Raw genomic sequence first — 26,202 nt, forward strand, 5'->3', positions numbered from 1 at the left:
AACCATGTTTATGAAAGACAATCTTACCCGGCTACAAGTGATCGCCAAAGAAGACACACCCTCCCAATATTATTGGACAAATGTCCACACGCACACACTTGCTGGGCCTACCGACATCTGTTTTCAAATGGACACACTTGGGTGCAATGCAGAATCAATCAGCAATGAGCTTTTATTTTTAGAATGAAACCAGTTTCTCAGGAAGTGCTTTTTAGGAACAAAAGGTAAGCAACAGATCTAGACTGCAGGGGAGGCTACATAGAAAAGCCAAGTACTGGGTCTCCATTGATTTTAGAACAAAATGCCATGTATGGTAGAACAGTACCCATAGTTTACAGCACAGTCTGGCATGCATGAAGTTGTTTTATTTTCCCTCTCTCCCCCTTCTGATAAATTCCTATAACTTCTAATTATTATTGATACAAAATATATTTTACTTAATGTCACCAGTCTAATCAATACATCATTTTATATCTGCAATAATTTTGGTATATACACTTTGACACAACTTTGTTAATATATTCAGAAGTGTTTGAGTGTTGATTTTGTTGTTGTCGTCGTCTTTATGTGATGGTTGCATATCGTATGTTCTAACGTAAACAAAGATATATTTCAATGCAACCATGTTAAACGGTTTAAAGATGAAAATGAACAAAAACTACGTCATAAAGAGAGAATAAAATGTCCTGTGAGCGCAGCCCAAATCTATGGATGCAGGTTGATGGGGATGAATATTGCATACTGCACAAACAGAAGTCGATGGTTTGCAGAAGCTTGAAGTGAATCTGGTTAGTAGCAAAAGGACACTTTATAGTCCCTGTCCCCTTTTTTAAAAGAATCTAGCCGACAGCTCTTCTCTTCCTCGCTTGGCATGCTCTCTCTGAGTGCCCACCTTTGCTGCTTTCAAACTTCAGGCTCGGTAAGAGCTAGAGAAAAATCTGGTGGTGACTGAAGTTCCTTTGCAAGTAGGGCATTCATGCAGACACTTTGACAGGAGTGCGGGTAGAGATGGGGGAGAAAAGTTCCAGAGTCAAAGCTGAACTTTCATTTCAGTGCTCCTATTTTTGTGGAGGGGCGGCTATCCTTAAACAGGATGTCCATTCCATCCTATCTGATGGTGGATCTAGGGATGCCCTCCCAACAGGTCTCCAAGCTAGCCTACATTATGGGATGTGAAACTGGTAATCAGAAAATTAGACTGAATGGTTTGAAGTACCAAAATACACATTACAGGGAGGTGTGGGCACAGCTGAACCACTTCCCTTTGTCATACCCACAACCTCCAATGAACTGAATCAGATTGGCGACTGCTGGCAGGGTGGAGAACCACAAAAAAAGACACGAAGACATTACTCTCCGCTTTCCCCCACCCCCAACAAACATGGCTGGTGACCAGAGGTAGGGTCTTTTCTGTGGTGGCATCCTGTCTTTTGCAAATCCTTCCCCAGAGGGGTTTTCTTTTCTTTTTGTCCGGCTTTTAGTTATTGTTATGTTGTTGTTTTAACCATCCTGGCCCTAGGTTTATGTGGTTAGAAGAACTGTGGTTTTTGTTAAGCTGTGTTATTATTTTGACTGGGAGGATTCTTAACTGGTTGCTTTAAGCATTATCCATCCTGTTTTCTGGATGAAATACAGGGCCAGATTTATAAGGAAAGGAGGAAATCATCAAGTTCTCTGGCTAAGCTGCATAATTCTCCCCACTTCACTATATTTCTATTGAGAAAGCCTGGTTGCAGTACATTGGCTTCTAGAAACAAAGCAGTGTAATCTGTGGTGGAATATAAGGATGAGGGGTTTTTTTGAGGGGGGGAGACAGGGGTTAGCTAAATCTGTATGCATCAAAGGAAAGTGCAGTGGTTACCTTTTCAAGCAGGCTTTGTTTAATAAAGGTAAATCCAAAATAAAATATGTTGAGGGACTTGCTGAAACCTTCTTGCAGGACAACTCAAATGAAATTTGAAGCTTCTGGCATCAAGAAACCTTTCACACAGAACTTCCTAGGACTTGAGTTTTGTTAGATGATTTCAGAGGCTGTTAAAAACAAATATTTTTACTGTATTTTTGGGTTTTTTGGTTTTTAGGTTTTTATGGAAGCCGCCCAGAGTGGCTGGGGAGGCCCAGCCAGATGGGCGGGGTATAAATAATAAATTATTATTATTATTATTATTATTATTATTATTATTATTATTATTAATGAAGGATCAACATTGGAATGTTTTATTGGCATTACCTGAACTAAATAATGAATGCAGCACTATGTGAGATCATCGCTCCTCAACCTCCAGAGCATGGGAAGTCACCCAAAGACTTATAATTTGGCATAAAATTTGGACTATTTGATCGTAGTATAATTTGGAATGGTTTTAATGCGGCTTAATTTGGATTGTTAAAATGGAAAGCTTCATAAATATCATTATTTTAAAAAAGAAAAAAAAATAGAATAGAGTGATTCCTCCCTCCCCCAACTACTATTGTCAAATATGAAAATGCAGTTGTTTGCTGCAGGGAACTGATAAATAATAATTCAGACTGCCTGTCATTTAACTACAGGAGGTTCAAAGACATCAAAGCCCACATGTCACACCAAGAGTCAGAGAGCACTGAGAGAGCTTTCGTGAAGTCTAGACTGAGGGGGGTGGTATGGAAAAACACCTACGTCTTGTGCATCTTCTTATTTTTGTTTGCTCCATGCAGCATCATAAGCATTGCACTTGAGTGACACCAGACAATGAGAGGAGGGGAAATGAAATTAAGTGGAATTCCAGATTGATTTCCCGAGGATGTCTAAAACAGCCCAGAGGTACGTTGGATATATGAAGACCGACGGCAACATATTGCAAGCTGTCAGAAAGTTAACATTTCAACTAAGCAAGAATGTATGAGATAAACAGACTAGAGATTAGGGGACAGCAGAATGGCCCAAAATATTGAATGTTCCAGAGAGGAGCCCTTTGCAGGCAGCCATAAATTTCTGATCTTAAAAAAAACAAGCCATCTCTCCTTTTATTGCACATCTTAGCCTTCTTCAGGTCTGAACATGCAAAGACGCAAGCAGGAACATGAGAACTGAGGTCCACTTCCTCAGTGATGCTGCATATGCCAGGTGTACTTCTTGGCCAATGAATGACTGGCGTTAGCCTAGAGGGGGCTGTCTGACTTGTGCATAGGGCTTCCAACACAGTGACAGGAACCCTGCTCAATCAGGTGTCAAACGGAGAGCAGAATTTCCAAACATGGGAAATCAGTTGCTTAGCAACTAAGTCAGCACGTTGAATCAAAGCCACATGCATCTTCTTCAATGTCCTTTGGGCCAAAATTTAACCAAGCACCAAGTGTTCTAACAGATGGGGGACACAGAGAGATTGTGCCTCTTGCTCTCTGTACGCTTCTTCCAAGTCTGCACCTCTCCATTAGAATCTATTTCAAAATACATTAGCTGCCAATCTTCCATTTTTGCTACTTGCTGTGTCTCATGCTAACTTCTTGTAAAACACTTCAATACCAGTATGGGAAGAGGGAATCATATTAAGCCTGAATTGTTCCCAGCAGGACAAACACTTAGCCGAAAGGTCCCTTAGTCAAAATTCAAACATCTTAGAACATCTTTAGGCTTTCAGTTTTCAAATATCCTTTTGCAAGTTTCTTTCTTTCTTTCTTTCTTTCGTTCTTTCTTTCTTTCTTCCTACTTGAGATTTAAATGAATTTGTGGGGTAGCTCCACTCTCCCATAGGGAGTGCCCTTTTTATAGATATGTGACATAAGTTGCTCTGCTCACAATAATTGTTGGTATAACTGGATGGCGGCTTCCAGACTCCAGTGGAGAGTTCCGTTCATGATCTCCAGTAAGAAACACCAGGGGAAAAGGAAGAAAACCAGCTTGTACTCTAAATCCATGCAAACTGTGTGCTCTAAACTTTCAATGCTGCTTAGACACCATGCCTCGTTTTCAAAATGCAGCCAATCACGCTTCCAAGGTTACACAGTCCAGAGTCATATTGGTGGCAATGGGAAGTGCTGGCTTTCTGAGGTTGTGCCCAGTTGTCTCTCTAGCTCAGCCTTCCCTGACGATTATTTCCCCAGTTATTGTTGGATTCCAGTCCCTATCACTCCAAACCAGCGTGACCAATGGTCAAGAATCTGGGGACTCAGGTCAGGGGAGGTAGCTCTCACTGATTACATCAGAACTTGACTGAGCTAAAGAACATCCAGCGCTAGGATGATCATATGAAGCAGAGAAAATAAACTACCGTATTGGCCTGAATATAAGCCTCACTTTTCCCCCCAATTCCAACCGTGAAAAGTTAAAGTGCAGCTTATATTCATGACCTTACAGTATGCAGCCAGGAATGCGGGGCAAGCAGCGCACCCGCCCTGTCCGTAGTCCCCTGTTCTCTCCCCCAAGGCCAAGAAGGGAGAGAGGGAGGAAGGAAGGGGAAAAGCCATTGGCAACACAGTTTGGCTCTCCCCCCCCCAGTATGCAGCTAGGAACTGCGAGGAATGGAGCGACTTATATTCAGATATATATATATATATATATATATATATATATATATATATATATATATATATATATTTGCCCCTCCAATTTTAAAGGTGTGGCTTATATTCGGGCCAATACGGTAGTTGGACATTTTTACCTCTGAGGAGGCTCTATTAATCCATTATAATTTATCATCATTAATATAGAGACATTTCTACTGAAAGAAGACTGAAAGAACTAGATCATCTGCTGCCTGTTTCGCATCAGTTAAGAAGGTCTAGTCTGTGGCCACAGACTTAACTAAGCTAAAACTTTTAGCACAACCGCATTCACTACTTAGGTTTGCAAATCTAAATATAGACACGGATCTCAACAATTAAATGCATCTGCTTTGTTAATAAGCATACAAAAAGGGCATGCAATAAATGTTATGCAAAAATATACAATTACACCATTGAATACCTTCCCATATCATACATATTTATTCAAAATAAATCTGCCCATAACTAATGTCTTTTGGAGAGTGTATTGTAGAAGCCAGGCAAACCTGTTGACTTGAAATGTGAAATAGTAACAAAAACAGTTGGGTGTATTCCCTCAGTTTTTAGGTTTTTTTAACCATGATTCTTGAAAACCACCTTGATGTCTACCTGTATTGGTGGAAATGGAAAGACGCTTTGGTCTCATCACATTTGTCTGCCTCTCAGTTTTATTGACTGAGTCTGGCAGAATGCCAAAAGTGACTGGGCCGAGTGTGGGGAAGGTTCATTGTGTGCTTTCAGACAATTAGATTATTTTAAAAGCTCCGTGCCAAGGGAAAGCATGGCAAGGAGGCTTTCCAGTTACAGCGATAACGAAAATAGTTACAGGCAAAATGTCATTTGAAAGGGAAGGAGAAGAAAAGCAGGCCAAAGGGATGAAATGTTGTCCTCCTCTTGCCGTCTCTTTCTCTCAGTCTTCCCCAGTGCACTCCAATTTCATGAAGCTGGAGATGGAGATGGTCAGTGCTTCAATTGCCCCATTTCTTGATCAGAAAGGTGGGTCACTTATCTGGTTCAATGGTTTGGAGCCTGAAGGTGTGTGGTGTGTGTGTGTGTGTGTGTGTGTGTGTGAGAGAGAGAGAGAGAGAGAGAGAGAGAGAGAGAGAGAGAGAGAGAGAGAGAGCTTGTTCTCTATTTCTCTTCATCCTAAATTAGAGGTGCTGGGTGGAATTCATTCAGTTTGCATTTAAAGCTTGAAACTAACTGATTCACATTTTTCGAGAGCCAGCGTGGTGTAGTGGTTAAGAGCAGTGGACTCATAATCTGGGGAACCGGGTTCACGTCTCCGCTCCTCCACATGCAGGTGCTGGGTGACTTTGGGCCAGTCACACTTCTCTGAGGTCTCTCAGCCCCACTCACCTCACAGGGTGTTTGTTGTGGGGGAGGAAGGGAAAGGAGAATATTAGCTGCTTTGACATTCCTTGAAGGGAGTGAAAGGTAGGATATCAAATCCAAACTCTTCTTCTTCTTCCAAAACTTCTTGTAAATATAGCCATCCTTAAACTTCTCTGAATTTTGCAACGCTGTTCCCCAAGCAAGCAATATGTATAAAAATGCATATACTATAGTAAGCTGTGCATGCAAATGCAAATATCAGTGAGAATTGCATACACAAATGCATCAGGTGAAATTGCTTTGGAAAAATATGTGTATTAGGCAAAATATCATAGAAAACGTGCATATGGGGAAAAATTGCACTAAAATTCTGATGGATTTTCACAGATGCTTCCCAAAATTGCAAAGTGATCTGAATTTAAGATTGGGTAAACAGGGAAGTGAGAGAAACTGAAACTGACAGATTCACCATCATATCTTGCCTTGGGCTAAAGGACTGAAAACAGTAATACACATATACACAGGTATTTGCTTTCCATACTTTACAATATACACAGGTATTTGCTTTCCATACTTTACAAGTGTGTGGTAGGACACTGTGGTGTACATGCAGCAATTGTGTTTCCAATACAGAGCATGCAGTTTCCTCAAGACCATCTGCTCTGATATATTTCTTCAGACACAGCATCTTCCTGTGACAGGTTAAGTGGTAGGAGAATGAATAGGCAAGCCTAAGAGTTTGCCTATACCTGAAAGAGCCCTAACCTGGAAAGGGAGTGAGGCTCACCTGATGTCTCTGAACAAGCCAGGCATACTGGGGCTCTGAAGGTACTTGGGACTCACAAGAAAACAAGAGGAATCTTCAAAGTATATATTAGGCAAAATAGCATGCCAAAATCAAAATAAATTTGAACCAAAGTGCTGATAATATTTCATGTGGACTTTAAAAAGAATAGCAAGCTGGTGTCAACAGGTGAAGAACTAAACTTTAGATTGGAAAAATGAGAAGCTGAGAGAAACCAAAACCGACAGATTCATCCATCCCTAATAAGCACAGTTGCCTAATTGTTTAGGTACTCTTAATCCTTAGGCATATTCTACCAAAAGCCAGTGTGGTGTAGTGGTTAAAAGCAGTGGACTCATAATCAGGTGAACCGGGTTCGCTTCCCTGATCCTCCACATGCAGCTGCTGGGTGAGCTTGGGCTAGTCACACTTCTCTGAAGTCTTTCAGCCCCACTCACCTCACAGAGTGTTTGTTGTGGGGGAGGAAGGGAAAGGAGATTGTTAGCCACTTTGAGACTTCTTTGGGTAGTGATAAAGCAGGATATCAAATCCAAACTCTTCTTCAAAATGGAAGTTTTGTAACCCCACTACAGGCCATAGCAAGAATGACAGTGGGGCGTCACCTAGCCCAGAGTTTTGCCAACCCAAATTAAATTTGTTTTCTATTGCATATGTTTCAGGGGGTGACCCCCACTTGGATGACTGAGTATTTGGATGCTGAGTTTAAGGGCCGATTTATTCAAACTAGTCTTCCGCAGCCAACAGGGAGAATGGGAAGCAGAGATGGTGAGTAGGTTTGGCCTGGGAAGAGGCCCAAAAACCAGAGGGAGACACTTGGAGGAACACTCAGCCCTTTGTTGGGAAAAAAGTGCACTGTATCATGTCACTCAGTGGGTAGGTTTGCTACTTTTTGCACGAAGGTCCAAAAGCTAATAAAGATTATGATGATGATGATGAAAGTATGGCAAATATATAGAGAAAAATCACAGCTATATTCCCTGACTTGCTTGTGTCGTTGTATAACTTCCTGTTGGCCCAGTTAGCTCTAGAGTGAGTTTACGAAGAATAAAAATTGCCAGTTGTTTTTTGTGCTTTTCTGATGTCTGAAGCTCACCGAGAAAAATTAATGAACTGAATTAAGCTACAGAATTACATTCAGAAATGTTTCTTTAGTGGGGTGGGGTGCTATTTAGTAAGTGGGTTTAATTAAAACAAATAGAGGGTGGCATTCTCTATGTTCCACACAGCAAGACCCAGATATTTATTTGAATCTAAAAATAGCCATTTCATTAAGGAATTAATGATCACACGGATTATATTATTACTTTAGCCTGCTTAATATGTAGTTTACTGGAAGCAAAACCACAGGCAAAAGCCATTTCTTAAGCAGCTGAATTGTGTTAAGTTGCAAGCTGTTTATATCATTATGGTAGCTCCAGCACCAACCCAGACCGTGGTGCTGTGGTATTGGGAAAAGCTATATGATTTAGAGTCTAACTCACTCCACAGTTTACTTCTTAAAAGAACAAGCTGGACCAGTCAATTGGTGAAGCGGGCATTGTGTTGAATTTTCTGCTGCTGGCAGTCTTCTGTTTTCACTTGTCAATCAAGTTCAGTCCAGTAAGCAATGATGAAGTTTATCGTGTGCATCAAGTCAGCAGAAAATTCAGTAAATTTTGCCTTATAGGCCAATCCTGTTCTCCACCGCTCTGAGTCCATGATGCTTCATGGCATCTGGCAAAAGGATCCAGGGCTATTCCCTTGTTTCCATGCTAAGGCATGACTCTATACAATCATATTGCTGAGAAAAATCTGTAACCACTGTCTGTGTGACATTCACAAAACCACTGAGGAACTGCTATAATTCTATATCCCCTGCAGCATAACTTTGCACTGGTTATCAAATGGACAGGCAAATGTGGGGGGGGGGGAATAAGGAAGAAGGAATAGCAGAAAAGAAACTTGAAAGTAAATGACGAAGCTCTGGACAATGTCCCTCCCATCTGTCTCCCTCCTCCCCTGGTTGAAATTGCCCCAACTAACAAATATTGGGACCTGGGTGGCACTGGGGGTTAAACCATAGAGCCTAGGACTTGCCAATCAGAAGGTCGGCGGTGAGCTCCCATTGCTCGGTCCCTGCTCCTGCCAACCTAGCAGTTCGAAAGCACGTCAAAGTGCAAGTAGATAAATAGGTACTGCTGCAGCGGGAAGGTAAACAGCATTTCTGTGCGCTGCTCTGGTTTGCCATGTCATGCTTAGTCATGCTGGCCACATGACCCGGAAGCTGTGCGGACAAACACTGGCTCCCTTGGCCTATAGAGTGAGATGAGCGCTGCAACCCCAGAGTCAGCCACGACTGGACCTAATGGTCAGGGGTCCCTTTACCTTTATCTTTAACATATATTGAGGGGACTCAAATGGGTGCAGTTCCTAGGAGTTGGTGCCCCTGCCCTGAACTATGCCAGCTGGTCATTATAGGAATAACTGTTTAAGAATTTGTGCCTGAGTTTGATTTCCAACTCCCTCTTCCTTCCCTGTCCCTTTTACCTGTGTTGCGTGTTGCGCTGTGTTTTTGTTGTTGTTGCAAACCTGAGGGCAGGGATTGCGTTGTTTTAACTGATCAAATGTAAGCCCCCTGGAAACCTTTTTGGCTGAAAAGTATTTTTTCACACACACACACACACTCTCTCCAAAAGAGCCCTTTGGAGTAATATCAGGTCATTCCTGTGTTCTCATAAGGATCTATCACATGTATCTAACAAAATGTTAAATAAAGTGCCAACATTTGTTGTGAAAGCGTTTTGGGGAGTGCAACATAAGACATTGATGGAAGCTGGCAGAAAGCCTGGAAAGCAAAGAAAAGTAGCAAGCAGAAAAAAAAAATATGGATGTGGAAATCAGGTTGGGAACTACAACAAAGTGGTATTCTATACCCTTTCTCATGGTCAAAGCAGTGATTTGAGAGAAGAGGAACCAGAATACCCTTCTATGCAATGCTAAACCATGGTTTGGTGTTACAGGGAGGAGCAACATTGACCTTTTGGCTCCGCCCCTTTGCCCTCCCCTTTCCCCTTCCAGTGAAGCTGCAGAGAGTTCAGAAACTTCTGCTTCCATTTTAAATTGAACATTAAAACAAACCCGTTTGCTACCACAAGGACCCTTGCACTTGTGTTAGGAGAACGCTGGCTACAGCGCAGGGAGTTTGCCGCCACTTAAAACCTGGCTATTTATAAAGCAACATATGTTTGTTTCGTTTTGTTTTAGCAGTGCTTGATTTATTTGTTTTGTTTTGTTTGAAGAGACACATTTAATTGGACAGCCTTGTGTACATACCACCGGAAGGAATCGGTGACAAGCACTCATATGTCTACTCTGAAAGAAGAATCACTTGATACTTTGTTTGGAGTTTCTCCTCAACAATGAGCGTCCCTGTAGTGGAATACAAATGAAGTTGTACAGCTGGTCACTCTGCAAAGCCTATTAGAGTAAGCTTCATTAGCTCTTTTGTACAGTTTCACTAGGGGCTAAGCAGCGCTCTTTTCTGTCTTTGTCACTGTTAACGCATGTCTATGCAATCTAAATATAGGAACCTATAGATGCGCAGTTTATTGCCAAGGCGCAGCTGTGAAGTTACTGCGTACAACCAAATTAGAGGAAAGGAACAATTGTAGGGATCAGAGACCTCGCTAAGAGCTTTGACTAAATGGGATATTGCGTCTTCTTCCTCCCTTTTTTTTTACTTCTGCATGCCAATATATCATCAATGAAGAAAACAAGCTTCATTATCAAAGTAATAATTAGGTTTTTGCTGCCAATTTTTGCTTTTTCTTTGTACCACTCAATATTTTGTATGGGGGGGGGGACTTCCACAGATGACTATGTCTCCTTTCTTCCTTTTTTCATCCTTGCCTCCTAAATTGGCTGAATTCGGCAATTACAGTTTCAGGCTAGTTGAGTTTGTCAAGCAAGCAAGCTTCCACTACACAGCTAGCTACTTGTGTGTGCACCTGACAGCGTGAGTCCTGTCTTAGAACCATTTTTATCATCATCCTGTACATCTTTCTGTACAGTAAGAGCTGTTGGACAGTGGAATGGACTCCATCGCAAGGTGGAAGCAGAGGTTTGTTGGCCATCTGTTCTGGATGCTTTACTTGAGATTCCTGCACTGGCTCCTGGTGGAGTACAGGTCAGCTTTAAGGTGCTGGTTTTGACCTTTAAAGCCCTATGCGGCCTAGGACAAACATACCTATGGGACCGCCTCTCCTGGTATGTCCCACGAAGGACATTAAGGTCCATAAATGACAACATTTTGGAGGTCCCAACTTGCAAGGTGGTTAGATTGGTCTCAACTAGGGCCAGGGCCTTTTCAGTACTGTCCCTGACTTGGTGGAACACTCTGTCACAAGAGACTAGGGCCCTGCGGGACTTGACATCTTTCTGCAGGGCCTGCAAGACAGAGCTGTTCCGCCTGGCCTTTGGTTTGGACTCAGTCTGACCCTTATGTTTCCCTCCTCTTATGGTTTTGATCTATGGGCTACTTATAAAATGAGGTTGCATTTTAAATTGCATTTTAACCTGTATTTTAAATTGGTGTTTTCCCCCCTATTATGTTTTTACTGCAATTTTACTGGTGTTAGCCGCCCTGAGCCTGGCTCTGGCCAGGGAGGGTGGGGTTTTTTATTTATTTATTTATTTATTTATTATGGGGTGGACTAGATGACCCTTGGAGTCCCTTATAGTTCTACAGTTCTATAATTCTATGATCTCTACTCAGTGGTTAGCATTGTTGAGCAACTTACTCCCAGGTAATTGTGTAATGGATTTTGGCCAAAATTGGCCAAAACCTCTAAATGTAATTCTGGGAACTTTCATATTCTCCTATAATATCGTAAGGTATGTATGTATTCCTATGAGGCATATGTGTATCCTTTGACATTTAAAACACATTCGCTGTGATATGGAAGGATCTGGTGTTACATATTTGCTTTTGGACTGACTTTCTGTACGCAGTTTGTCAAAGAACCATCATTGGTTGTGCACTCTCATTTTATTAATAGTTGTTTCCACCCGAATTTAGCTCTCTACTGCAACCTACTGATATATCAAAGAATCACACATTTAAAAGCAGGTTTCCATTCACCAGCATTTTCTGAAACACAATAGTTATGAAAGAGTTCAAAGTCTCTGAGCTGAAGACAGATTGTGTTGGTTGAAATCAGTGGGGTGAGTTAGTTGTGATTGAAATTAAGTCCCAATGATTTCAGTGTAAATTGTTGTTGTTGTTGTTTAGTCGTTTAGTCGTGTCCGACTCTTCATGACTCCATGGACCAGAGCACACCAAGCACTCCTGTCTTCCACTGCCTCCCGCAGTTTGGTCAGGCTCATGTTTGTAGCTTCGAGAACACTGTCCAACCATCTCATCCTCTGTCGTCCCCTTCTCCTTGTGCCCTCAATCTTTCCCAACATCAGGGTCTTTTCCAGGGAGTCTTCTCTTCTCATGAGGTGACCAGAGTATTGGAGCCTCAACTTCATGATCTGTCCTTCCAGTGAGCACTCAGGGCTGATTTCCTTAAGAATGGATATATTTGATCTTCTTGCAGTCCATGGGACTCTCAAGAGTCTCCTCCAACACAATAATTCAAAAGCAGTAAATTAAGTGCAACTAACTTAGGATCTAATGTTGCTTCAGTGTGAAGAGGAGCTCTCTTTTGGCCCACTGGGCGAGATCTTTATCTGTCCCACCTGGAAGGCCAACCTTGACAGGCCACCTGACAGTTACCTGCCATCATATTGTAGTCAGGTGATTGACAGGTGTGTTGTTCTGCCCTCAGTGGTGGAAGGAGATATTGCTCAAGAAAAGCTGGGTTTTTCTTGCATCATTTCCTTAATCTTCTGCATATTTTCTTGGATATAAGGCTTACCGAACTCATGGGACTTCCTTCTGATTGTTTGCTTATTGAATTTATATCCTGTCCTTCCTCACAAAGGAATCCAGGGTGGCAAATAGCAGGCGATAAAACAAAACAAAAAAATCTTTTTAAAAGCATCTTAAAAACAATACCAATGCAGCTAGGAGGAATAGAGCTTGTTCTAGCCGGTCAGAAATGATTGTGTCATCCTAAATTCTGCTTTGCAGGAAAATGAAATTATGCATCCTTTAATTGCCAAGCAATCAGGTGTACTTCACAGCTAGCGTCACAGGAAGAAGGAAGCACCTCTTAAACACTTCAAACTAAATGAAAATTACTTAACTAATAAGATGCAGGAGATTTTGCAGATCTGTTGCAGAATGGCAATTTATTCATAAAGAGAAAGGCATGGGGGAGGATGGGGGGGGCACAGAGAGGCAAACCTACCCTTGCAAATTACAATAAGAGTTTTCATGTCTCAGAACTATTGAGCTGATCCAGTTTTTCTCTCCTGTGTTTCCATCATAACATGTGTGGACTCTTGTGTTTTATCGGTCTATGCTGTTATGCTCTTGATTTGGGTGTATTAGTGTGTGGTGAGGATTTAGTACCAGAAATGAGCTCACAGCCCTTTCATGCAGACATCCACTCTTAGTCTCCCCCTGCCCCCCCCCCAGGTATCTTCACTTTAGCAACCTAGTTTAGAACATATATTCTTGTTGCAATGGTCTAGAAATCAGGAAGCACAATTCTGGCAAATATACTTCAAATCACTCAGGAATCAGTTTGTAAACTGGGAAGCAGAAACTTGTAGTTCTACTGTGTCACCCAGAGATTACATGGACTGAGCCTACAGTAAACCATGACCTACCCTCCATTTGTTGGAAATTGCATGAGTGACAGGTAGTGCATGAAAGGGTTAAGACCAGAGAGTTCTGTTCCTAGAATTAGTTTGTGTTGCTTCCTGTTCCTTACATTCCCTTCACACCATATAATTGACCAGACTGCATGCTGGAAGCTATCTTTCTGTATTTTGTACCCAAGAGTATTTTACCTGTGTTCTCCTTCCTGCTGCATGGAACAATGCATGAATCAGAACTTTGGATTTAGTAAGTAAAGCTTTTAAACTTACTTAAGAGGGTGTGGTCTGTTCATTGCTAGATGAGTAGAGAAAGGGGTGCAAGAGCATTAAAGCAGACGAAATGGGATATGCAAAAGGGTTTAAGAACCTATATTTCATGCTATACTGCTTGTTAACTCAGAGAGTTTTAAATTCTGCTAAGGTCTCTCTCTTGCTGGAGAGTGTGCAAAGCCCGGTGTTTTGATTCTAGGTGTTCAGCCAATACTTTTGTTAATTACCCACACATGGATCAGATCTTTTCCCATCTCCACACTATTGACGACAACTTTAGGCAGCTTGCTCATACAACTCATTCCAGTGCTATTGTGCTGGGGGTGTCTAGTCTTTCCTCAGTTTCTTGACCAGTTTTTCTGTTTTTTTCACTCATATCCACATAAAACATGGCTTCCCCCAAATAATCATTGGAACTGTAGTTTATCTGTCACAGGGCTAGTGTCATGGGCCAGGAGTCAGCTTCACCTGTTGAACAGCAGCCTGAAGGGGGAGAAGGCAGAGTGACTCCACCTGCAGCTGATCAACCTTCAGGTAGTCAGAGGAGAAGATGCTGATGAGAACCAGCTGGCTTCAGCCTTCTTAAGCAGAGCTTACAGTGGCTGTCAGATGCTGATAACTATGCTTCAGTTCCTGGCTCTACTTTGCTGCTTCCTGCTCATCTTGACCCTTGACCCCATGATCATCAGATTCCCTGACCCATGGACCATCTGACCACACTGGATTGTTGTTTGTCCAACCCAAGGGCTGGACCTGACTTTGGATGCTGACTTTGCCTCCAGGCAAGTACACCTCAGAGACTCTTCTACTGTAGTTGGCTGGCCTCCCCTTCCACTGAGTTCTGCATGTGATTGCTCAGCAATGAGACTATGACAGCTACAAGACCCAGCACATTTAACAAACTACAGTTCCCAAAATTCTTTGGGGGAAGCCATGTGCTTAAAATGTGGGTCATCTGCAGTTGTGTTGAATGCCAAGGATGGCAAACCTACAGATTTATGCCAGCTCTTCTATTACGTTAGCAAATAGATTGAAATTGAGTAGAAAAGTTAAGAGTAACATAGAAGCCCTAGTGGGCACTGTCAACAGAACCATTTTAACCAATCAGCTCCCCCTCCCCCGCCATCTCCCTTAAGGGTCATATTCATATTTAAATCTGTCAAGCAAAAATTACCAAGCAGGACATATTGTCAGGAAATGGTTTAAGGGCTATCTGTCACCCGCTGCTGCTGAATTAAAATGAACAGAGTTCACTCATTTCACAGAGTGCATTGGTAACTCAAACACTTACAGAGATTGGGATCGTAAGGAACTAATTTATGCAGCAGAATTTTCACCAGAGGAGGCCAGAATGCACACATACTTCAGGACTACTCAAACCCAGGGATTTATTCTTGGGATATGGTATTTGCTTAATTCATAATTACAAAAGCAGGAGGTGTCAACATCTGCTGCTGCAAGTTGAATGTATTAACAGCTCAGCAGTGAGTGATTTTACTTCTGAGGCTAATGCAGATGTTGCTTTGAAAACTCATGGCACAGAGTGAAATAATTGTAGCGAGAGAACAGGCTGACATGGCAACCACAGCCACACATATACAGCAAGATCAGTGGTATATTATTTGGGCAGTAATTATATTGGAAGAATGTGAATGCCCATCACACACACTCACCTGAAAAGATGGGGTTATGTAAAATGAGAGTTTCGAAACGACAAGAGTGCTGCAGGGAGAACAAAGCTTCTGTGGTCAGCAGAAGTCAAGACAAATAGTGTACCATATACAATGGAATGCCTTTAAACAATTTGCGCTGCAATCCTGAGATCTCTGGGAAGTCTTCCCATGGGACAACAGGATAGAGCATGGGTAGACAAACTAAGGCCCGGGGGCTGGATCCGGCCCAATCGCCCCTAAATCCAGCCCGCGGACGGTCCGGGAATCAGCATGTTTTTACATGAGTAGAATGTGTGCTTTTATTTAAAATGCATCTCTGGGTTATTTATGGGGCCTGCCTGTGTTAGTTTCTGTTTGCCACTGTGCAGCTGCTTAGAGTCACAAGACTCTGTTTACATTCCAGAGACATTCCAGGCTGTTGGAGGTTTCACAGGAGACGGATGTGACGTTACTGGTTTCCTGTTCCTTTGTTTGTTTCAGTTGCTCTCTGCTCTCACAGAGAGAGGATGTGTTTTCTGTCTGTGTAGTAAGAAATAAAACATATCGATGTAGCCATAAATCTCATCACTTCCGCGTGCTGCTTTGATTTTCTGCTGAATGGGGATGTGCCTGGAGCCTCATCAAAGGCTCAGGTAGTCAATCACGTCGGAGGGCGATTCCAGAAGATCAGCTTTATCACCTCGGTCAAACAGAGATTCTGACAGCCTGGTGTTTTTACATGAGTAAAATGTGTGCTTTTATTGAAAATGCGTCTCTGGGTTATTTGTGGGCCATAGGAATTCATTCATTCCCCCCCAAAAAATATAGTCCAGCCCCCCACAAGGTCTGAGGGACAGTGGACCAGCCCCCTGCTGAAAAAGTTTGCTGACCCCTGGGATAGAGCATATCTCCCCCTGTCAGGCAGAGCAGAAGATCTGCATTTTCCTTGCAGCCACAGAAGTGTCTACAGCAGGCCCACCTCCACTGCCGACAGCACAGAAGACCAAAAGGAGGCATTCTGGGGTAGGGCAGGGTTCCCCTGATGTCCATAGAATGGGTAGGGTGGTAGCTAGACCTGGAGCTGGTGTGCTTGTTTCCCCTGCTTTTGCCCTGCTGCCATAAGCCTAGCATGGTTTTGGATTTGGTGCTTTTTTCAGTTCCTCTCTCCCACACTTTCAGATGACTCCACTCATCTTTCTCATTACAGAATTCTATTCAGCATTCTATTCAGTAATCTTTTCATTGTGTTACCTAAGGTGGAACAAAGGAAGGGCCTTGATGCAGAAGGCAATTGTTGCAATTCAGAGCACCAGGTTCTTGGCCATGATGGAAGCACAAAGGCTGTTCTCGGATACATTAATTTACTACTCTTTGTTCCAATATGTTCATACCCTGCATTTTCAGCCCAGATGGGCTCTCAAATCGGCTTACAATTTAAATTCATATAGTGGTACACAATATCATTAAAGTTGTGTTGATGCGATGACAGAGGTGTACCTAGGGTCCCCTTTTCACCCTTGGCTGTATTGGCACCCCACCCAATGGTGGGGGGGGGACCCACTTTACTGTAGTAGCCTCATTAGAAATTACATTTTACACAATGCAAAGCAATGACAAACCTAGACAGCATCTTAAAAAGCAGAGACATCACCTTGCCGACAAAGGTCTGTATTGTTAAAGCTATGGTTTCCCCAGTAGTGATGTATGGAAGTGAGAGCTGGACCATAAACAAGGCTGATCACCGAAGAATTGATGCTTTTGAATTATGGTGCTGGAGGAGACTCTTGAGAGTCCCATGGACTGCAAGAAGGTCAAACCTATCCATTCTGAAGGAAATCAGCCCTGAGTGCTCACTGGAAGGACAGGTCCTGAAGCTGAGGCTCCAATACTTTGGCTACCTCATGAGAAGAGAAGACTCCCTGGAAAAGCCCCTGATGTTGGGAAAGATGGAGGGCAGAAGGAGAAGGGGACGACAGAGGACGAGATGGTGGGACAGTGTTCTCAAAGCTACCAACATGAGTTTGACCAAACTGTGGGAGGTAGTGGAAGACAGGAGTGCCTGGCATGCTCTGGTCCATGGGGTCACAAAGAGTCAGGCATGACTGCACGACTAAACAACAAAGTACTCAAAGCGTCTGGAGCGGGGGCAAGGTGGAAAAATTGCACACTGATGTGTCATGGTACAAGAAGGATGGGATACTTCTCCTGCATTTGATCTTGCCATGACAGCAGTGGTGCATCATTGCTCACATATATGTCATAAACTCCATAGTCTGATAGGTGATGGGGGGGGCTGGACTGCACCCTTGGTGGGAGCTGATTTCGCCAAGCACAGGTACAACTCTGTGTGAGAAGCAGCTTATTCTGGTCCTTGGAAATCAGTGATACAACACAGTTTAAGCAGCCACGTAAGCAGTGCCACTCTGCTCTGGAGCACTTTCCTCTACTATTTATGCCCCCTGCATGTGGCACTCTGGCTCATTTAGTCCTGGACCAGTGCTACATGGTTCCGCTTGTATCTCTGATGGAATGCATGCAAGTAGCAGCTAAGGGTGGAAAGATCTGTTGACCTTAGTTATCTAAGTTTCTCATTTTCCCAATCTTAAATCTACCATTTCTGCAGCACTCTTCCATTTGGTTTTTTGGTTTTATAAACCTCATGAAAATTATTCAGCATATTACCATGAATCTCTCCTGGAGAAACATTTTTTAATGCATAGTTGATTAACCTATACATTTTAAAAAGCAATTCCTCATAATAAGTTTTAGGCTGTTATTTTCACCAATATGCACACCTTAGAAGGCAGCCCTGCATTGGGAAGTTTTTAATGCTTAATGTTTTATTATCTTTTCAACATGCTTCAGAAAACATATCAGGGGATATTAGTTCTGAGGATTCAAGATGGCGACCGGCACTCTACTAATGTGAGCCCGTTGATTTTATCTTTTTATCTTTTTATTCTCTCTTACCCCTTTTAAAGACTATTTTAAAGACTATCTTATTTCTTTTAAAGACTCCCTTTAAAGATTATTTTAATGAACATTGAGCCCAGATAAATTTAAGCACCTCACCGCGAAGAGTTTACAGGAAGATTCATGGGCTGTTCTCACCACAAGTTTGGAGGCACAGACGGAGCATAATTTAGTGTTATGCCGATAACCTTTGGCACACTACTCTTCCTTGAATAGGATACTTTCAAGGAAAATACTCCCTCGACTCTTTGAAAAACCTAGGGAAGATAGAAGAGCGAGGTAAAGGGAGAGATGACTCAGCAATTCAACAGCCCTGCTGAAGCGAGGAGGGGGGTTGGAAACGCTGCAGAGAATCTGAGGAGTTAGAGGAAATGGCATGTTTGCCCCTCACCAAGCAAACCAAAATCAGCGAATTCTTTCATGGAAAAACAAAGGATACTTTTAATATTCCAACCTCGAATAGCTTCTCTCCATTAGCAGAGATAATAGATAAGGAAACTACACCGAAGGAACTTTCCGCTAAACAACCCACTGACCCCCTAAACAACACCATCATGAGACCAAAAGGTCCCAAAAAGGTTCCAACTATTCAGGCGGAAGACTGCATCAGAGAACAAGAAAACCATCTCTCTGAATTACTACTTGAACACTCTACCACGCTAGACCTTGTGGCTAAAACCGTGGACTGTATCTTTAAGTACATAAGAGACATCAAACGCTCTTTAGAGAAGATCATATCCTTTGTATCCCCAAAAGTTAATGTCAGCCCCGTAGACGTTTTACCGGAGGATAGGGCCGAACCAACACCCAGAGTACCTGCCCTACTGCGCTCAACTCCGCAGACTGGCTGCAAATTTGAAAATGAACAAACTATGGAAGATCTACACACCACATCTTCCTACAATCTTTCACTACAAGCCACTAGACTTTGTTTAATTATCCTCCCCTTCAAAGGTCAGGTTGTTAACTGGTCGTCTATACATGTCGCAAGAAGGCATCTAGCTGAGCTCTTGGGCATAAATCCCCTTTCCATCGATCTAGAATCCACTGTCCACATTTACAGCAAGCCACACATGCAGAGGATACTGCTCACCTTCAAATCTAAAAAGTTTCCAACTTATATGATGTCCCTACGAAGCTCCCTGACTAATTTTGGAATTTTTATTACAAGAGTTTTTATCAACACTAAGATTTGCCCTCTTATACCCTACCTTCCAGCTAAAAGGAAAGCAATTAAAAATGAGGGCACCCCACCTACTACGAGCTCTACCTCTCCACCCTCAGACTTAATTAGTTGGACAGAGACCCCCATGCCCCTCCTATCAAAGGCTACTCATCTAGAGAATTCGATGGAGCAGGAGTTACTTGTTTCCTTCTCCCATCTCCCAAAAGCCGAACAAACAGAGATAACGGACAGACTAGATGAGTTATTACTCTATCTTCGCAACCCTGAAGACCTAGCGCCCATAAAAGAGGCAAACACTCCACCTAACTTGGAGCGAAAAATGGAATATGAATCTCCTCAGGTCACGTCAGAACACCCCCCCCTACTCTGCCCAACTGAAATCCACGCCGAAATCGCTGTGGCGCCCCTAACCACATTACCGGAGCCTTCACCACCCAATGGCTGCATCTTCCACGACTCCGGGAAAGTCCTAGATGCTATTGAAGAGACAAAATGACTCTCACCTCTATTACTATCCTGGAACGTTGCTGGGTGGCAATCGAAAACAATGGACAAAGACGTTCTAAGCTACGTATCACAGTTTAAGATCATCCTGCTCCAAGAAACCTGGATGCAAAATCCTTTCGATCTACACAATTATTTTGCTTTCCACTCCTGTGCCTCAATTGGCCCCAAAGGCGGAAGACCGGCGGGAGGTCTGAGCACCTTCGTATCGATAGATCTAGGAACCTCCCCCACCCAATTGAAAATCGATAAAAAATGGATTTTGGCTGTGAAAATATTCTCTACCCACTTTAAGATCATATGCATCAATGTTTATATTCCCCCACTCATGAAACAAACTGATCTTAAAAACATCTGGAACGAACTGGAAGACTGCATTCTCCTTGTCTCAAATAAGTTTCCCTCTGCCTCCCTAATCATTGGTGGGGACTTTAATGCAAGGCTAGGTCATTCAGACGAACAACTAATCAACGAAAGTGGAATGGGTCCCCTAAATGCTAATGACGAACACTGGCCCCTATTCAGGCGTCATTCACTTGACCCAGTTACCAATTTCGCTGGTACATGTCTCTTTCTAATGGCACTTAGATTAAACCTTGTTATTTTAAACGGCCTCTCCTCGGGAGACTGTCCTGGCCAATTTACTTATTGGTCAGGCTTAAGGCATTCTGTTATTGACTACATCCTTGTCTCCCAAGAACTCTTTGATGAATATATTGAATTCACTGTAGATATAAGAACCGAAAGTGACCATCTCCCTCTAAATCTTAAAAGGACTGAATTTTGGGAACCCTCTAGATGTGGGCTCACCCCACAGACCTCTGATCCTAATGTTCTACAACAAATAGGCAGATCCAGAATCAAATGGTCCCCTTATGTTAATAACAATTTCAGCATTTGGACACAATCAATGGAAGGTCAACTCCTCTGGGCTGATCTGACCTCCAACGATACTGAAGAGCCCTCCCCAATTGGCCATTATAACACATTAATCCGAAAACTCCAACCGCTATTGTCAAGACTCGGGAGATCTAGCCACAATGCGTCCCCTACCAACAAAAAATGGTTTGACCGCGAATGCATCCAGGCAAAACTTATACTCAGGGAATGCTTTAAGGTCTTCCAGCAAAATCCTAACCCTATCACTAAATTAGAGTTACAACTTAAAAAAAAGAACTACAAAGAGTTACTAAAAACCAAAAAAAGAACCGCAGACTCTCTCACCTGGCAGGCCCTCATAAAAGCGTCAATAGAAAAAGACAATACCAACTTCTGGAAAATTATTTCCAGCCAAACCAAAGCTCCTAACGAGGGCACAATAATCCCTGCAAACTCATGGGAAGAGCACTATAAAGTGCTGTTTAGAGAACATCGACCTTCTGCGCTGCTTAACATCCCCTTAGACAATGATACATCATGGCCCCCAACATCTGAAACTGAAATCACTTCGTTAATTTTACAAATGAAATCTGGCAAAGCCCCAGGAAGTGATTTCATTGTTGCTGAACTTCTGAAAGCGCAAATAAACTGGTGGGCCCCGGTTCTTGCAAATCTATTTTCATATATAGATAAGACAACTGAAATCCCTAAAGATTGGGGACTGGCTATAATTGTGCCTATATTTAAAAAGGGTAACCCCTCTGACCCATCTAATTATAGACCAATTAGTCTTCTGAATGTGATCTGCAAACTTTATACAAAACATCTATGCCTAAAATTATGTGAATGGTTAGATCATAATGATTTACTAGAAATTGAACAAGCAGGGTTTACATCTGGACGTTCCACTATTGATCACTGCTTAGTGTTAGATTATTTTGTCTATAAGTATGTGAAACATTGGAAAAAGTCACTGTATGCAGCCTTTGTGGACCTAAAGGCAGCATTTGATTCTGTATCCAGGGGTAGGCTCTGGGCCAAATTGGCCAATATGGGTATTAACAGAAGGTTATTACTTCTGATGATTAAGCTTCATGAGAACAACACCCTCCAGATAAGACTTGCACAGGACGGCAGACTCTCTAGAGAAATCCCAGTCCAAAGAGGAGTTAGACAAGGATGCCTATTAGCCCCATTTTTATTTAACATCTATGTTAACTCCCTGGTCACATGCTGCCGTGAAATCGAAACCCACCCCCCCGTGTTCTCTAACGGCAGAAAAGTACCAGTTTTAATGTATGCGGATGACGCTGTTCTTCTCTCTCAAACCAAAGTGGGTCTGAAACGTGCCTTAGGAAAGTTTAGTGACCAATGTAACACTGAACTGTTAACAATTAACTTTGCCAAAACCAAAATTGTACATTTTAACCGCTCCTTCAGGAAAGATAATTGGAGCGTAAAGGGAAACGCCATTGAACAGACTAAGACCTTCCAATACTTAGGCATTACTTTCTCTTACAATGCCAAATTGTCAACACACCTGACCACATCAGCTATATCAGCAGGAAGAAGTGCAAATGCCATCCTTAGATTATTCAGAAGGAAAGGAGCTGGCTTTCTACCGATGGCCCTAAAAGTTTTTCAGGCAAAATCTTTAGCCCAACTCCTATATGGCACTCAAATTAGCCCCTCTGTCAACCTTAAGACCCTTGAAACAGTACAATCAAAATTCTTAAGATCACTATTTGCCACCCCAAAGTGTACACCTAATGCAGTCTTAAGGCAAGAGGCAGGACTACCCAGAGTGGAATTAAAAGTCTGGGAGCAAGCAATATCCCTCTGGCTGAAAATCCATTACAATCCTAAGGGACTGTTACCTTGCTTCCTGGCCGCAGTTCCCTATCCTCCTTGGCTTATGCAAATAACTAACAAGATCAAACAAATTGGCCTAAACCCTGAAAATCTCTTTCTTGGAACTCAGAACAAGGCAAAGGCAATTATCACTCAGAGACTTTACGATGTCGAATTACAACAAGAAGACGCCCTACTCCCGGAGACATATAGATGTTTAAAAGCTTGGCCTAACTTTGCAGCTGCCCCTTATTTAACTAACATCACTAATGAAGCTTATAGATGGGCTTTCTCCAGAGCCCGCTTTGAGACAATGCCCTCAGCAGTGCTGTACGGCAAATTCACGCGGGTACCGATGCATGCACGTCTCTGCCCCTGTATGTCTGATAGGGTAGAATCTGTTACACACATCCTTCTGTCCTGCAGATTTTATAGTGAAGAGCGAGCTCGACTTATCTTGCCGCTTTTGTCAAAATTCGTACCCCTACGGCATTATTTGGAATCCTCCCCCAAAATTCTAAGAAAATACCTTCTGGAAGATTCCTCGGGCTCAATATCATATGAGGTGGCCAAATTTTGCGCTTTAGCAATCAGGAAGCGTAGATTTCTGCTGTTGAATGGCACATAGCGAAGTTCCCTTGTGTAATCTTTTTTCTTCTTCTTCTTGATGTTCTTGTGGATCTCCTTTTTGTTTGACCTTGTGATGTTTGGTGTCGCTGGCTTTTGCCGCAACAAAACTTGGTAAACTTGGTAAACCTGGACTTCTGAAGCCCACCCCATATTGCTGTGTTAACCGATCTTTTAATTTTTCTTATAAATTTTTACTCACCCATTATCTATGCCTAATTAAGTATTCTATGTATATGTTTGGTTCTTGCTCTTATTTATTTAATAATTATTCACTTAGATTCATACTGTTATGCTACTTATTTAGATGTTTTGCTTATGCTGGTCTATGACCGTAATAAAGAACTTGAGTTCTTGAGTTATCTTTTTATATATGCTGTAAACCACCCAGAATGGATGGGGAAACCCAGCCAGATGGGGGGCGGGGTGGGTGGCACTGTGGTCTAAACTACTGAGCCTCTTGGGCTTGCCGATCATAAGCTCAGCAGTACGAATCCCCGCTACCGGGTGATCTCCCGTTGCTCTATCCCAGCTCCTGCCAACCTAGCAGTTCAAAAGCACACCAGTGCAAGTAGATAAATAGGTACCACTGAGGTGGGAAGGTAAACTGCATTTCCATGCACTCTGGCTTCTGTCATGGTGTTCCATTGTGCCAGAAGCAGTTTAGTCATGCTGGCCACATGACCCAGAAAGCTGTCTCTGGACAAACGCCGGGTCCCTTGGCCTGAAAGCAAGATGAGGGCCGCAACCCCATAGTCACCTTAACCATCCAGGGGTCCTTTACTTTCACCTTTACCTTTACCTTAAATAATAAAATTATTGTTGTTATTATTATTAAACCTAACATATGCATTTGTTTAAACATTTGTTGGCTGGAGAACTGGGTAACTGCAAATTTTGAAGACTGGCTGTTTTTTCAGTTCTTTTGGAAAGTGTGGCTTTGGTAGATAAATCTTTAAATATGAACTGAATGTAATTTCTCTCCTATACCTGCTGGTGAGAAATAGTGATTTGGCCAAAAGTTCATGACATTTACCCAGTAATTCAAGGAGATACGGTTTTGTGAAATCATCCCTCCCCCGCCCCCAAACTTTGTTTCTTCAAATAATTTCCTTTATTCTTCAGCACGTTTCCTTGGAAGTAAATCCCACTGAACACATAGGGCTTATTCTGTTTCATTTGTTAGTTTATTAAACTTAAATCCCATCCTTTCTCCAAAGCAGCCCAGGGTGGCGAATAACAGGTGACAAGACAACAAAAACATCTTAATAACATCTGGGAAACTATTCCAATACAGGTGCAGACTGGGAAAGAGCTCTAGTTAAAAGGCCCTAGACTTGTGAGACTACAGTACTAACCAAGTGAAAAGCTGAACATCCAGAATTTAAGTATCGTTACCAAGCCAAGAAAGGTAAAGGAGAGTTCAAAAAGTATAAAAATGTGCGTGCAGTTGCTAGTAAACAGAAGAAATCTGAAGCTGCCAGGCAAAAGTTTGCCTCAGACTGTAAGCAGTTTGTATACGATGTGTGGACTACCTCAAAATGGGGTAGGGTCTTGTATTTATTCTATTATAAGTGAATAGCTTCACTATGATACTTAAGATCCAGAGCAGCAGCTTAATCATGAAACGGACCTGCCACAGATCCAAAGCCAAAACAACTCAGGCAGCTACTGGGCGCTTTGCCAAGCAGACAGATGCTGAGGCTTTTGTTCCCACAATCTGGTGTCTGCCCCTGAAGTCTAGAGGATAAATTTTCCAAAGCTCCATAACAATATAGCAGGAACGTCAGGATCTCAGGTTTAAACGTCAGCACTTTGGCTTTCCTTTTTATTTTTGGTGATTGATGCGTATGAAGGCGAGACTGTTTTCTTGGAAAGAATGTGATTTGGACTACTAGAAAAGACAAAAACCAAGACTCTGCGAGCGGGACCTGTGTACAACAACATCCTGCCAACTTGTAATTCCAAATAACTGTAATTCAGAACAGAGCAGAGCATCATGACTAGCAGCCATCCTGACTAATAGCCTTATCCTTCATGAATTTGCCCATTCCTCATTTAAAGCCATCCAAGTTGGGCACTATCGCTATATTTTATGGGAGCGAGCACCATAGTTTTATTATGTTCTTTCGAGTGGGATAGCTCAGTTGGTACAGCATGAGACTCTTAGGTGGAATCTACACGCATATAAAAAACGTTCTGAAAATGCTTTTTAAAAACCATTTGTAAAAAAAAAAAAAATACGTTGAATTTTCCATAAGGCTCGCCATCACCATCTAGTGTCGCATTGTATATTGCGCTTAAAACAAAATTAAAATGTTTTATTTGCAGCTGTATAGCTGAGCCCTTAGGGACTCGGGTGGCGCTGTGGTCTAAACCACAAAGCCTAGGGCTTGCTGATCAGAAGGTCGGCGGTTTGAATCCCCGCGATGGGGTGAGCTCCCGTTGATTGGTCCCTGCTCCTGCCAACCTAGCAGTTTGAAAACATGTCAAGTGCAAGTAGATAAATAGGTACCACTCTGGCGGGAAGGTAAACGGCATTTCTGTGCGCTGCTCTGGTTTGCCAGAAGCGGCTTAGTCATGCTGGCCACATGACCCGGAAGCTGTAAGCAGGCTCCCTCGGCCAATAAAGTGAGATGAGTACCGCACCTCCAGAGTTGTCGACGACTGGACCTAATGGTCAGGGGTCCCTTTACCTTTATAGCTGAGCCCTTAATCTCAGAGTTGTGGGTTTGAGCCCCACATTGGGTGAAAGATTCCTGCATTGCAGGAGATTGGACTAGATAATCCATGTGGTTGCTTCCAACTCTAGAATTCCGTGATTTTGTGAACCCCCCCCCCCAGCATTC

The 26,202-nt window shown here is 42.6% G+C and overlaps 1 protein-coding gene across 1 annotated transcript in view; it reads left to right on the forward strand.

Annotated features, from left to right (window-relative positions):
- The first annotated feature begins 5,487 nt into the window (after positions 1-5,487).
- DOCK10 (dedicator of cytokinesis 10) overlaps positions 5,488-26,202 on the forward strand; it is a 200,589-nt gene continuing 179,874 nt past the window's right edge. Inside the window, exon 1 of the mRNA XM_081910272.1 lies at positions 5,488-5,517. The gene's annotated coding sequence lies outside the window, so the exon portion shown is untranslated. The remainder of the gene's footprint in view (positions 5,518-26,202) is intronic.

Source organism: Podarcis melisellensis (genome assembly GCF_964234715.1).
Source record: "Podarcis melisellensis genome assembly, chromosome: 5".
NCBI lineage: Eukaryota > Metazoa > Chordata > Lepidosauria > Squamata > Lacertidae > Podarcis > Podarcis melisellensis.